General features: G+C 32.8%; 1 pseudogene; it reads left to right on the top strand.

Moving 5' to 3' along the window:
* Positions 1-6,164: 6,164 nt before the first annotated feature.
* LOC149159534 (putative pectate lyase 18) lies at positions 6,165-7,686 on the top strand (annotated as a pseudogene).
* The last annotated feature ends 4,111 nt before the right edge of the window (positions 7,687-11,797 follow it).

Raw genomic sequence — 11,797 nt, 5'->3', positions numbered from 1 at the left:
GCATGAACAGGTAAAGATGAAGATACATGACAACAGCATAAAGTACAAACAGCAAACGAACCCGAAGAAAAGGGAGGCACAATTCGACGTGGGGGACAAAGTCCTTGCGCATTTACGCAAAGAGCGTTTCCCCAAAGGCATCTACAATAAATTAAAATATAAAAAAATAGGTCCCTGTAAAATTCTACGAAAGTTTTCAGCGAATGCCTATGAGATACAGTTACCACCCGGAATAGGCATTTCACCTATTTTCAACATAGCAGACCTGTTTCTGTACACAACTGACCCGGAAAGAAAAGAGGAGGATGGAATCACACAACCTACACGGTGTACCTAGGAAGATGAGGAAACTTGGAAGAGACAGATGCCTTACATTCAACCTCCCGAGATTGAAATCATTCTCTACACTCAAGTGGTTAAACGAACTCGGCGAAAAGAGTACATGCAGTACCTGGTTAAGTGGAAGAACCGTCCCATCGAGGACAGTTCATGGCTTGGCACTAGGCAGATTGAATAGACAGGAACTTCCGTTGAGAAGGTCATGAACCGGAGCCATGATTTCTTTTTGCCCCGGGAGCCTAATGCAGGAGTATCTAGCTCGCCATGACCGGGTGAAGTCTCTCCAGGTTGGAAGATTGGCAAGAATCTGGAATGTTTTTTTTCAAGTTTATGAAGTCATAAGATAGGTAGTCCTTTTATTTTATTTATTTTTTAACTGTTAAAAGGTAAAGTTAAGTGCCGGTTAGAGTCATTACAAGTTTAATAGAACTTAAAGCTAGTTAGGAGTTGATCTCTTAAATTAGGAAAGACGAAAAGTAACAATACTATTTGCAAGCAGAACTTGTAACTGAAAACTAAACAGTTGTTCAACAAATTATTTTCCGTTCAACTCACCAAGAAAGACAGCTCGAATTAACTATAAATTCAGTATATAAAAGACGGAATGTAACACCAACAGAGGGTTCTGCGATTTGACAAAAATTATGAAATAAGAGAAACATATCTATTTTGCCTAATCATTTATTTTTGCATACCAAATATTGTCTGTCTACTGAATAACAAAACTTTCTTACTTGTATAACGAATCAAAACTACAGTATTGACAACCAGAGAGAAGCCACAGTGAGCGTATAGTATTTTGTATTTTTCACACATGAACAGACCATCAATAAATTAATCGACTGTATAATTGCAAGCGGAGTATGACACAGAGGGACTGACTGAACTGGAGTATCGCTGTCGGAGGCTCGGGAATGCCCAGAACCGCATGATAAAACAAAGAGGTAAACTACAGAGAAAGATAACACTTAAAAACCAAGAATTTCTCATAAATGTCTGAGAAATGAAACCATAGTCCAACCAGTTTATGTTCAAATCAATTCATAGTTAGTTACAATACACATATATAACTGTTGATAAAAAATCCAAGTGTCATGTCCAAGAATTCGATGAACCTTGGCCTAGGGTTTGGAGGTGGAAACCCCAAGGTTCCAAATGACAATTAATTGACAGAACATGCGACCGAGACTAAAGACTTACAGAGGACAATAACAACCCATGACAACAACAATTGACGAGACAACACTATAGTAAGTTACGGGAGCAGCGTGAGTCAAATACCATCAGAGGACCAGAGCCTACTGGAGAACACGCCATCCTTTGAGCGTTAAAAGAAGACCGGAGGACCCACGAGCCCAGGCCGAAGCACAACCTGCAAAATCAACAAGGAAATGTTATTACCTGAGCATTATCGTTAATTCAACGAAGAGACTACAAACAAAAAAGAAAGGTTTGAGTACTATTTACCTGTGCAAGCGGACCGGGAAGCCAAGAAGTCGAGCCTAGCTGAACGACTGAAACAGAGACTAGAGGAGCAGTGCTGGTTAATACGAATCTCAACAGGGAAACTCAGATTGAATCAAGGAGGAAGAGTATACCTGTTGGAGTTGCTGAAATCTGGGGAGCTAGTACCGGATAACCGAGAGCAAAGAATAGCGACATAACCAAGCACAAAACAATCATTACAGGCATTCCAAAACCATAGCAGAGTGACCAAAATAGAGAAGAAGTAACGGCACATGACAACGGAGGTCATATGATAGAGGTGAATACAGAACTGGACAACAACTCAAACTTCTTAACAACCTCAAGCTAAGGAACCATTGAATGGAACCCAAAAACTTACCGTGAACATCAACCAACAGATGAGCTAGCAGAAACGAGAATAAGTTATGCCGTTGAAGCTGAACAAACAATAGCCAGTTGCAGGGAACTGACAGTCGAAGACAAAGACCGTAGACAAACCCTCCCATGAACCGAACCCTCTCGAATGACTACAGGACCAAGATCTTTTACCTTAGAACACGCGAAGTAGCCAGGCCTGAGGCACATTGAAGGGAGTTGATTGCAGCAGTAATTGCACACACTTTCCAACCAAGACACATCACCATTTTGGCAAGTCATCACTGGAGAAGAGCCACCATTTGTGAATCTGGTGACCGCAAAACTTAACCCAAGTTGCACAGAGTTGTGGGACCGTGAGTTGGGCTACATCAAAAAATTATATATTTTTAATTTTATACTTTCATTTTAATTAATTTCAAATTTATTTTGGTTAAATTGATAAATATTTTATTTTTATTATTTTAGCTCAATTTGAATTTATAGATTAAGCTTAATCTTTATTGACATTTTTGTACCGTTTACATGTTAAACATAATATCTTTAATGATTAGATATTTACCTAGATTTAGGTGTTAAACTTGATCTTAAATTCATATTAAACGTGCAATGCAACTTATGTCATGTGAAAATACTGTTATAGAGATTTGACGGCAAGCAATGAGGATTCGGAAAACCAATGGCTTTCCACATGTCAGTTAAATTTACATATGAATACAACAAACTTCGATCTTTTACTTTTAAGCCTCCAACATTTCAAATTTTTTTCAAAAGATAATCGAATATTGCAAACTTTTAGGGATCGTTCACTTTCATCGCGTTCTCATGTAATGCTTAAAGTTAGCATCCACATACAATCACAGGGTGTGAGGATTGGCCATCCTAAAGTTACAAAGATTATAGGAATGTGTACAAAGTTAGAGATAAGTTAGCATACAGCTTTAAAAGATATTAAAATGAATTTATGTATATTAAATTTATACATAAAGCTAACTTAATTTAGCCATCTTATGAATATACAATAAGCTAATATAAAATTTCAAAAATATTAAAACAAGTTTATGCCTATTAAATTTGTATGTATTATATAACCTTTTGTTGGAGAATTTTATTTCTTTCCGTAAATCGAAATTATTGTTCAGCTTTGTGAATGGAATAGGGAGTGGAGTTATTTTTGAAGTTACAAAGGTGATATAAAAGTGTATAAATTAACAATAATTAAATAACTTAGTTTTCTAAGTAACAAATTATATAGTTATAAAAGAGATATGGAATAATTATTTTAAAATAAAACTTAATCAAAATTTAATATCATTATGAGAAAAATATTTAACATTTTATTTTGAAATCTTCTTAAAAAATGAAATCTAGATGTCTTATATAGTCGCTCTTTATGCTCTTCTTACGTTACATTTATAAAATAAGAGCTCTTTATGCTCTTCTTACGTTACATTTATAAAATAAGATACGTTGACTCATTCGAAATTTTTAATTATGTATTCACTAATATATTTATTATTCATCCATCCACATGTCTCTTCCATAAATAATTTTAATTTCTAAAACTTTTCTAACTTGTTTTTCTCAGCTAGTATTTCATTTTAAAAAATTCTAATTTCTAAAAATGTATATTATTATTTCCTCTCTCAAGTATTGTTCCAATTTCAATGTTTTTTATTATCTTTTCTATCTTTCTTTACTTTTTCCTGTGTTATTTCATTTAAAAAAAAGGTAAGATATTATATTAAATTTATACTAATACATATTGTTAATGTCTAACTTCCATTTCAAATTCCACATAGAAATAAAATCTATTTTTACCTTCAATGCATACTCTTATGGAATGCATGTAATTATCCTCGTATAAATATTATTTTCACGAATTTACTTATTCATAATGTAATTTTCAATTGGATTCACATAAAGGATATATTTCTTAAAGTATTTAATTTATATCAACATTACGATTAATTCCAATATAATCAGTATATTAACATTACCATTGTTTCCAATATAATCAATACCAATTGAAAATTTCTATGTTATCTATGTTTCATTTACTCATATAGTTTAATTAGACATTTTTATTGCAGGAAGGAAATTAATTTAACATCTAAAATTTCTATGTTATCTACACTCTGTTTACTCATGGTGAGAGGCTCGTGGTCATTGAGGTGTGATTTCTCTATCATGTATTAACATCTCTTTACAACATTTACACATGTCTAGTAATAATTGGCAATGTTTATTTATATATTCACAGGAATTTACATATACACATCAAATAGTTCATTTTTCCAACAAGTTTAAATCGTATTAGCATGTTCACAACATCATATTCAAATTGACAGATAATTTCCTATGCACAACTTAGGTGTTTAACTTAACTCAGTTTTTATTACATATCCATGTGGTTCTTCATATCCACTTGAAAAGTTATTAATATATTTGTATAAGTAGATTACTTCAATAGTACAAATAAGATATATCCAATCATATATATTTACCATCAAATCAAGTCACTTGTTCATACACCCAATCAAATTATCCAACAACATTAAGTAACTCTTAATATGTTCATGATTCATGTATATTCATGACGTGAAGAATTATTAAATGATTGTATAATCCAAAAGAGTACCAAACATCAATCTAGTCAAACCACATCAATCAAGAAAGTTAGGTAATTACAAATCTAGAATGCACATATATATTAGTGTAAATTACAATGAAACTAAAGGCATTATAATACTAAAAAAGTATATTTACTTTATCAACATACAATATTGACACTCTCATGATATGATTATTTTATAAAAAATAACATCACATTATTAAAATAATATATTAACTATTTTTAATGAATCTTAAATTATTTAAAATTTAATAAAAAAATAATAAATTTGGGGATAACAATATGAATAATGAACATGAGATCAATTATAATATGCGAATGATATACAAAGGTTACATCAAATCATGTTAACCGAAAACATCTATCTAAATGATGAATATATAAAACATAAAGTAAATAAAATGTCATTAAATCAAAATATTTAACACTTATTATAAAATCACATATTTTAGACAAAAGAAAAGTGTTATAACTTTTTTATAGCTACAATTAAATATAAATTAAAAATAAGTTATAGAGGATCAAAGTTAAAATTTACATTATTGTTAAAGCATATATTGTTAAAATCATAATACAATTGGTTTCAGAAGTTCTTAAATATTGTTCAAATGAACTCTTTTAACAATAACTATAATTATTTATTGCTAGTTATATTTATCCTCGTGCAAGAGAAACTATCTCCATGAAATATTGTAACTTGTAGTGCATGCTCAAATTCTAGAAAATTGTAAAGTAATATTGGTATTTAATAAAATGTGTATATATTGAATGTTGAAAATATTGTATGTTATATAAATGATGAAATATTTATAAATATGTGAGTTTAGGATGGTTTGTCATTTGTTATTTCTCTCTGTAAAAGGGGAAGTGTTTTGCATAAAGAGTTAGATTACCTTCCTACACTTAAAGAATGTAATACATGTTTGGCTATAAACATTTACCTAGTTTAAAATTAATAAGTACAGTAGACAATGGCTATAGTATATTTTTTCATATTTAGAGTCAATACAGAATATAAAATACAACTTTTACTCGAAATATATATGTTTATTATTATAATGAGAGAAGTATAAAAATTAATAATGTGAATATATATTAATATAAAATCTATATATATATATATAAATTCGCAGCTTACGTTTGGCATCTCCCTCCAGTAGATGCATGTCCCTACATTCATAGTGCAATTTACCAAGTGTGATGAAATCATGATAGTAATGAAAAAACGGTAGATACTATAAGAAGGCCCTGGCATTTGCAAGAGTGGCTCAGAGCAGAAGCAACCACCACTACTATTGTCAATGTTGTTGTTTTCTTGAGAAGACAAAGTTGAGTCCCTGTTGTCAAAATGAGCAATCCAATTAGTATTTTGAGCTGCATGGTGTTGATAGGAACACTCCACTGTGTTCATGGCGGGGCGCCAAAGCCATTTGGATCAAAATATGGAGATAAGTTTATGGGACACAAGATAGTAGAGGCACCGGGAAATATAAGTAGGTCCACGTTTCCTATGGAGAAAGATGAGAGCAACGGAACGAAAATAGTTCAAAAGTAAATCGCTCAATGCAACATTACATTCCATTTTGTCAATCTTTCTATTTTTTAATTATTTGTTGTTGGAGTCTGAATTGACATTGAATGCTTCAATGTATGTGTATTCAAACAGAAGCAGAAGCATTATTAACAAGAGTACAAGAGGAGGAGAGGAAATGAGCGTGTTGTCATGTGCAACGGGTAATGCTATTGATGACTGTTGGTGGTGCGACTGCAATTGGGAGTGCAACAGAAAACGAATCGCAGATTGCAGCATTGGATTTGGCAAGCATGCCATCGTAGGCAAAAATGACAAGTTTTATGTGGTTACAAATTCCAGTGATGATGCCATGAATCCATCCCATGTTACGCTGTGTCATGCCGTGATTCAGACGGAGCCGCTATGGATCATCTTCCACAATGACATGATCATCTAGTTCAAGGAAGAGCTTGTTATTCACAGCTTCAAAAAAATATATGGACGAGGTGCCAATGTCCACATTGGTAAGGGCCCGTGTATCACCATAAAAGAAGCAACAAGCATCATGATTCACGGCATCCACATTCATGACTGTAAAAGTCTAGGAAACGCTGCAGTAAATATGTATCCTATAAAGATCGAGAAAAATAAATCATGGAGATGGGATGTCCATCTCGAGAGCGAGGCACATATGGGTGGACTATTTCTCTATGTCTAACTGTGAAGATGGCCTCATTGACGCAATCAAGTCATCCACCTATATCAACATTTCCAATAGTTATTTCCCTCGCCACAACGAAGAGACTTCACATACTCATTCGTTCATTAATTGAAATTCACTCTATTTATTCCTTATCTTCTACCTTCACAATGCTCAATGGTAGGTGATGCTATTGGGTCACAATGACGACCACCACCATGACAAATTTATGTAGGAAACGGTTGCACTCAACCGTTTTGGCTAAGGTCTCGTCCAACGAATGCCAAGGTGAAATAATTTAATTGTTATTTCATTAATTTCCCATCTTATTTTGAATTTTATTGTGACGGAAAAGTATGAAATAGCTATTATATTATTGAGAAATTAAATTATGAATTTACTGGATGTAGGTGTCGATTTGGATACTTCCATGTGCTTAACAATGATTACACTAAGTGGGGAATGTATGCCATCGGTGGAAGTTAAAACCCCACCATACTGAGTCAGGGAAATAGATTCATGGTATCTGCAAATCCCTTAGCTAAATAAGTAACCAAGAGGCAAAACGCCACAAAAAGTGAATGGAAAAAATGGAGTTGGATATCAGAAAATGATGTGCTGCTAAATGGTGCATATTTCATGCCATCGGGATCGTAGGTTCTTTCGACCTATGAAACCACATATAGTGCTAGACCAAAGAGTTCATCCCTTGTGGAAAATCTCACCAGGAATGCAAGCGTGCTCTCATGTAAGAAAGGAACTGCCTACTAATTCCATTGTCTTGTCAACCACTATCACGAATGAATTTGACTGCCCTCAAACATTGTCATTGCTTCTCAAAATAGTGTCTTCATTCATTTGAGTGCCCACAAACATTGTCATTACATTTCAAAACTGTGTCTTCTTGATTCCCCCCCTTCTCAAAGTTCTCAATTCCAAAAATTATTGGCCCTCCTATGCATGGTTTGCAACTTTAGCTAATAATGAGGAGCAATTAATTTACATTATCTTTTTTACTAAGTTATGTAGCATATGGATGTGTAGCTGCTTTTTATTACCTTTTCAATTTCGCAAATATAAAATGTTTGTGTTTATAAATATAAGTGATTCATTTTTATATCAAAATGTTTAAGAAACTTTCAACCACATTCTCATTGTCAGTTGCATGATCAACAAAGTAATTAAGAATATAATATGTAGAAGTTACATGTGCTTTAGTTAGTAGAACAACCTTCATGTTATTTTCAATTGGTTCATGATTATACCATGTTTATGTTACTTGTTCATCATCAACAACATAGAAGTGTCCTTGAGGGAGGTAAATCATATTATCAGCCACAACTAGATCTTCTTGTTCATCCACTTCTTCTTTTTCTTCAACATGTGCTTGGACATGCCCTTCTTATTGACCATCAACATGAAACACATGGCTACAATGAGTATCGTGCATAAGAGAATCATAATTCAGAGGCCAAATTCTAGTCCTCCTCAAGCCAGCCCTAATATTTCATGGTTTGAGAGCCCTTTTAATAGGCTTTACTTGCAAGCTCTAGTAGCCCAAACATTTTCACCTCAACCCTTGGATTCTTTTTCATCCACGAAGCTCACTTTAACCTAAAATAGTTCTAGAAAGGAAAAAGCACACTAAGATCAAGGGGATACAATCTGCTAGTGGTATAAGATGGTAGTGTTAATATTTTGATGCCCAAAATATATTCCTCCTCAATTTTTTCCACAACAACAAGGCTTCCATGGCCACCTAAACAATAGGTGTATGCTCTTAGGCAAGACACCACTTGGTATAGATGCAAAAAAGTGACAAAGCCAATTCAAAAAAAAAATCCTTAGTCGTCTATGCATGGGGATGTGCAGTCATGCATGCACATAGTTCACAATTTCGTATATAGTTGTTCAATTGATTTTTACTTTTGAATAGATAAAATCTTGGGATTGAAGAACCAATTGCATTGACACAAATTAGAATAGTTATCCACTCCCTGCTTTTAGGAAAAATATTTGGCACATTTTGGCCCCCTCTCTTGGCAATTACGCGCATACCACAATTCCTTCTTGCATGTAAACTTGCTTCATCATAGTTCCGTATATGGTATGGAGCATAATAATGGTTATCGTATGCACTATAAATATTATTATAGAAACTAGAAACAATTACAGGGTGTAGATTTAAAACTCTATGTATGTCAAGGACCTTAGTTGTACACAATACAAGGTTTGGATGCCTTTTTTAAAACCAAAACCACCATGGTTTACCAGGAAACCCATCTTTGAATGGGTTTTGCCTGCCCTGATCGATTTGAAAAGCTATGGATTTGAGTTTTATCAACTCTAGCCCATGTCCCAACTGGTCCATCTCCTTACACGACTGAAGCACCTCAACCTCCTCCTCTTCAGTTATAACTGTAAGAGGCCGTCTATGTTCTGTATGAGAGAGCTCATTTATCCAATAATGTATTGATGAGGGAGAAATACCGTGATTTTTTACAGATGCCCGAAGTTAATACCATTAAACTATATATCGTCAATTACAACTAACATTTTGTCTTTTTTTCAACCTCTTATAGCGTTGATCTTGTTAGTTGAACTTGCACCTTAGACTTTGGTTGATGGTGGTAAAACATCATCTTTTGCCTCATAGTTATGCTCAAAAAATATTTCTTGGAGCATTTTTCACATTCACATGATCTGTCCTATCATAATTTGATGAAGTGCATCACAACTAGGCACCCCCGGTCTCTCGCCTACCACTTCTCCTTGTACAAGCAACATAACTAACTCTTGCCATAAATGAAAATACCTATAGAATTATTGCATGCATTTAGTTAACAATAATATATTATATAGGCTCAAAGAAATGTTGAAATTCAACATTCGTATATGCTATTAGTATTTTTGCTTTCCTACAACCAATTAACAACATGTTAATTGATTCAAATATTCTAGGATATTTCAATAGAGAATTTTCAATAACATGGGCGATAATAGAGACACAATTCACAATTAAAACTAGTAGTAGCTTAACAATTTTTCATACATATTCCTTATTCATAGTATCCTTGAAAAACAAATCTACACAAGGAATTTTTTATATGTATTCAAATATATCACTAATTGTTTTTTGAGAACTTGTTTTTCTACATAAAATAATATGACTATATTTGCACTTGGAAAGTTGTTGCGAGCATGCTGAAATTGTCCTAGAATTGGTTGTATGTTTTCAGTTATATCAATAAATGTTTTTGATATAAAAAGTTATGACTTGTAATAAAATGTGGTAGACATTGGAGGAATTTCAATTAAAACAAGTGACACCTAGTTTTTGTTCTAGTTAAGATGTTGATATGGTCTACTTCTTTTTGATAACTTGTTTTATGACTTAAAACAAAATTATGTACTCTATTTTAAGGCATAGAATATATGGTTAGTTTTTAAATGTTATTATTCTTATAGATAACACTCTCCTTGCATGAAGGACACTTGTTTTATAACTTAAAATAAAATGATGTACTCTATTTTAAGGCATAGAATATATGGTTAGTTTTTCAATGTTATTATTCTTATAGATAACACTCTCCTTGCATGAAGGAAGTTCTAGGATTTCCTTATTAAAGGTTATATTGAGCTATTAATTACCTTTAAAAGGACTTAGCCTCATGTCCATGATCAATGACTTTACCAACATAAAACTCGATCAATCACTTTATAATGGTTTGTTATTCTCCTATTATAAGAATGGTTCTTAGTTTGGTAATATTATTATTCCTATAGATAATGCTCTCTATGAATGAAGGAAGCTTTAGGCTTTCCTTGCTAAAGGAAATTAGCAACTCAGTAGAAGATCTAGTCTTGCCTTAATAATAGTTAGTGATTCTCCTATTGTGGGAATGGTTCTTAGTTTTTCAATATTGTTATTCCTATGGATAACACTCTCCATGAATGAAGGAAGGTCTAGGCTTTCCTTAGTAAAGGTTTTATTGAGTTGCTAATTTCCTTTAAAAATATTGAGCCTCATGTCCATGAACACTCACTTTTCCAACATAAAACTTATCAACATAAAATTCGATTAATTGATTTCTAATGGTTAGTAATTCTCCTATTATGGGAATGGTTCTTAGTTTTCAAATATTTTTATTCCTATAGATAACACTCTCTAGACATGAAGGAAGGTCTAGGCTTGCCATAGTAAAGGTTGTATTGAGGTTCTAGGATAACCAAGTTGATGTGTCTATCTATGAGAAACACAATTTGCCCTAAAGAAAAATAGGATTATTCATTTAAGATTATTCCCATAGATTTTATTCAAATCAAAAATTGTGTTGAGCCCTAGTCATTCCAACATCATGAATAATATAAATCATCCCAAAATATCATTGAAACCTTCAGAACCAAGTATCATAGAATTTTCATAGAATAGCTATGTTAGTTCCAAGGAATGATTTACAATATCTACGATAGAGAATAACCCAATAAACCCTTATTTACAAAATTAGTCTTCGAAGTAGGTCATGTGAATGCTCAACAATAGCTACAAGTCTCTAAATATCCATAATTCATCTAACTAAAGTAACCAAGAAGCATGACCAAGTTTTGTTTAGGCTGAGATTTTCTTTAATAATATGGTCAAAAAATTTCACATTAAATCCTCCTAGAACCCAATGAAAATGACTCAAATCTGTCTCATGCATGGTCAAAATACACCACCAAATAAATGCATTACGTATTCTTGAATAACTAAATTCACTTTTGAATA

Source organism: Pinus tabuliformis, chromosome 5_2 (assembly GCF_031772625.1).
Source record: "Pinus tabuliformis cultivar Carrire ecotype Pingquan chromosome 5_2, CPIR1, whole genome shotgun sequence".
Lineage (NCBI taxonomy): Eukaryota > Viridiplantae > Streptophyta > Pinopsida > Pinales > Pinaceae > Pinus > Pinus tabuliformis.
The sequence above is the reverse complement of the archived record's forward strand: the minus strand, read 5'-3'. Positions and strand labels throughout refer to the sequence as shown.